Here is a 4,440-nt window from a genome sequence, read left to right on the forward strand (position 1 = left end):
GTTCTATAACCTTGTGACAGTTAATTAGTATTTTAAAGTAACTGTATAATGCTTCTTCAGTTTCTTTCAGCCTTGTGTTACATATCTTGTATGACATTTTATTGGTGAATATTAGTGCGAGTTCGAGCCTCGCCACTATGTTAAATATGTTCCATATATATTTGTTGAAACCAGGATTCGAGTTCCTGAGATATCTAATGTACCTAAATACACTTCGTAAAGGATTAAAACGAGACGACCGATATTATATTATTATATCCTTTAGAGTAAACTGTCTTGGAAATTCTGTTATTACAATTCCTAATGAATTATTGTATTAACTAGAACATATAGATGTTATGTAGACATTGTATGTAGACGTTACATTAATAAGGCGAAGTAAGGGTTTTAGCGGGTTTTCCCTTACTTCATGAGCCATTGACTTAATAGATTGTCCCCGCAAAGGTATGGGCTATAGGTTGACTTGTATTGTATACACTTTTGTCTTATAATTTATATAAATATTTCAAGTGATGAAGGCCTAAATTGTTTTCCTCAAGTACGTATTTCTGTAGTGTGTATTCAAGTTTGCATTCATAGATTATTGATTTAATTTTATATAACGAATGCCTTATAGATTTCTTTGATAGGAACGCCCTATACCTTCATAAATTTGCGATAATATATTTCAATTTTATAAATCGCCATGTGCCTTTCCTTACAACTACCCCATATAGTAGCTCAGACTCCTTAGATTCATCTACATCCTAATCAATCTAATTTATTTAATTCTCTAAAGCCTTCAGCATGGTATTTTAGGTCCCCTAATACCATTACACGTACCAAATAGGTACAAAAGGAACCCTTATGGTGCGACTCTGTCCGTCTGTCCGTCTGTCACATTTCTAAATATCTCGAGAACTACTTATGCTATCAACTTGAAATTTGAAATAGTTATGAACATTGTTAACCTCTACAAAATTAAAAGATTATTTTTTTTATTTATTAATATTAATTATACAAAATGGCCAATATGAAAGGGGGGCAAATTGTAAATGTCAAGTAACTAGGTCAAGTGGAGTATCGTTAAAAAGAGCTCAAATTGTACATATCAAAACTATTTTTTATAATTTTTTGGATGTGGAAAAAAAAATTATGAAGGAAAATGTAAAAAAAAATACCGCTCTCCCCACCCCTTATCTCCAAAGTTTACCGACATAAATTTATGAAATTTTCACCAAACATGGCTATTATAATGAATATTACAAGAAAAATAAAATCGTACACGTAGGTATCATGAAAACTTTATTTTTAATTCATAAAAAAACTTTCAGATTTACATTTTTAATTTTATCACCCTTGCGGGTGTTTATTGTACCTGTATTTTTTAACAAAATAACAATAACATTACCTGCTTTCAAATAGAGGCAAAATGGTTAAAATCTGTTCACGCAATTATCAATTTTCCATAAAAATCATCTTCCATACCAACTCGCGCGCATTAGGTAGTTTACTCAATTTACCATTTGTACATTGTACATTGAACGCTCATTTCCTACATCACGTTTTTCCTGATATGTATAATGAGGTGCTGAAAAGTGTGCTGGACATCGCTCAGCTGCCTAGTATTACCGCGCTCCTAAAGCAGAGACGCTTGCGGTGGCTGGGCCATGTGCAGCGTATGGACAGTACTCGTTTGCCCAGACGGACTATGCTGTGCCAAATCGCATCAGGCAAGCGCAATGTAGGACGCCCACTACTCCGCTTTAAGGACTGTGTAAAGCGCGATATGGTAGCTTTTGACATAGATTTTAACTCGTGGGAAGACCTAGCAGCAAACCGCGTCGAGTGGAGGGCCAGCCTTTTAAGAGGTCGTGAAACCCATGACAGGTCCTGGTTTCAAAACTTAGCCCGAAAACGGGCAATAAGGCATAACGAGGATCGCGCTCGTGTAGAGATAGAGACTAATTCTAGTTTTATTTGTGACAGATGTGGTAGGTTATGCCGATCACGAATCGGGTTATATAGCCACAAGCGCCGCTGTCCCTAGATCTGAGACGCTGCTTAAATCATCTGTAAAGATGTACAAGGCCTGATGATGATGATGATAATGAGGTCGGTTCAGGAGCGTCCTTGCGACATGTCGTAAGTCGTAAACTATTATTGAAGTCGAATAGTCTTGATTTTATTTGGACGTTGTCTAACAATAAAATTGTACCAATATTAAAATATTACTTCCCATATAACCATAATCGGTCGCCGTTCCTACGCAAATCCTCCTATTTTGTGTACACACAGGTCTTCGGGTCTCAATGCTTAGTCGCAGTACGGTCGACGTTTAGTCGCGGCGACCCAAATGGGGACGATTGGTAACAGGCACAAATGGTCACAGAAGTGACAGAAGTGTGCACTACGCGTGCACACATTGTTACCGTTTGGCGACTACTTTCCCAAAATCATTCGTTCATTTCATTCTTTTCAAATGGCGACTGTCAGAGACGTCAAAGTAAAAAAGAAATAAAATCATTTGACATTAAAATGTAATGGCGTAAGAATTTGTTAAAGATAAATATTGTTTGCATTTGTAATATAATGTGGGCTAATTACCATGGCCAATTAAATTGCTCGAGTGATTTCATAAAATAGGTCTAATTAAATTTATCAACGCGCCATCAATTTACCTCAGTTTAACCAGTAATAATATTATTGACTACTCGGTGTTTGCGTGTTATGTATATTGATTGGTGAAGTTTTAGTGCTCTGGTGCATATACTATACTGAAATAATAAAAATAATGCCTAGAAAACCAATAAAGTTGTTAAAATATGGATTAAGACGGTAATATTCCATGTAAAAAACAGTCGCCAAACGGTCACCAAACGGTCAACAAACGGTCGCAAAATGGTCGCAGCGTACACGCGTGACCGAAAGCAGAATGGCTTCTTGTATTCATTTTTTTCAGGTATCCTCAAACTTTATAAACAATTAAATATGCCGTCGTACTCAGTTGCCCTCACTAAAGAAGATTAAAAAAAAATTGTAACGTGCGTACCGAGCTGCTGGGTTGTAAAGGATCGGGGATCATATTATTATGGTCTTCTATAGAGCAACTAGTATTGTGCGGCATTTCACAATTGACACTTGTTGAAGTAGTCTTCATTAATATTACTATCAACATTCATTTCAGCGATCTGTACTTCTTTTGTCAAGATTCTTTTATAGATAAGTGTCTACAAATTTGTAATGTTAAAGAGACATAAATAAAACGTAGTAGAGTAAATAATGTGTTTTTTTTTGTAACCCAAACAAAATACTTGTAGATACGAGTGCGGAAAAGAGGAAAATCGATACGAGTAGCAATAAATTAATACACGAACGAAGGGAGTGTTTTAAATCGACACGAGTTGTGAATGTCCTTTTCGCACGTGTATCTTACGACGATTTTCAGTACCTAAATCTAAGCTAAGAGTTTCGACCAGACAAGAAATGAATCATTGCTTGATTTGCTCGCACTACTGCGTTAAAAAAACCGGCCAAGAGCGTGTCGGGCCACGCTCAGTGTAGGGTTCCGTAGTTTTCCGTATTTTTCTCAAAAACTACTGAACCTATCAAGTTCAAAACAATTTTCCTAGAAAGTTTTTATAAAGATCTACTATTGTGATTTTTTTCATATTTTTTGAACATAGGGTTCAAAAGTTAGAGGGGGGGGGGACGCACTTTTTTTCCTTTAGAAGCGATTATTTCCGAAAATATTAATATTATCAAAAAACGATCTTAGTAAACCCTTCTTCATTTTTTAATACCTATCCAACAATATATCACACGTTGGGGTTGGAATGAAAAAAAATATCCGCCCCCACTTTACATGTAGGGGGGGTACCCTAATAAAACATTTTTTTCCATTTTTTATTTTTGCACTTTGTTGGCGTGATTGATATACATATTGGTACCAAATTTCAGCTTTCTAGTACTTACGGTTACTGAGATTATCCGCGGACGGACGGACGGACGGACGGACGGACGGACGGACGGACGGACGGACGGACGGACGGACGGACGGACAGACAGACATGGCGAAACTATAAGGGTTCCTAGTTGACTACGGAACCCTAAAAAGCAGCATCTGTACTGAAAAAAACTATCATTGCGCAACAGAAATTCTATTAATATCACAGTAAATACTCTATTTCATTTGATTCCTACTTTTATTGTGTAAAGCAACACTACACTTCATTTTTATCAATAAGAATTAAAAATTATATATTTAATACATTAAGTAACTATAAAGTGCTTATCTATTTGTATTATCATTCTGCACTTTTCATAACTTTCCCACATTTCTATAAAATGTCGAAGAGTGCTTAAATGGTCGTCGTCGTTTATTATTATTTAATTCGCTCATATTTAAATGATTCAAAGCAACCAGTCCAAAACTTCACAAGACAGTTTGAGAAACCTTCG

Source organism: Leguminivora glycinivorella, chromosome 8 (genome assembly GCF_023078275.1).
Source record: "Leguminivora glycinivorella isolate SPB_JAAS2020 chromosome 8, LegGlyc_1.1, whole genome shotgun sequence".
Classification (NCBI taxonomy): domain Eukaryota; kingdom Metazoa; phylum Arthropoda; class Insecta; order Lepidoptera; family Tortricidae; genus Leguminivora; species Leguminivora glycinivorella.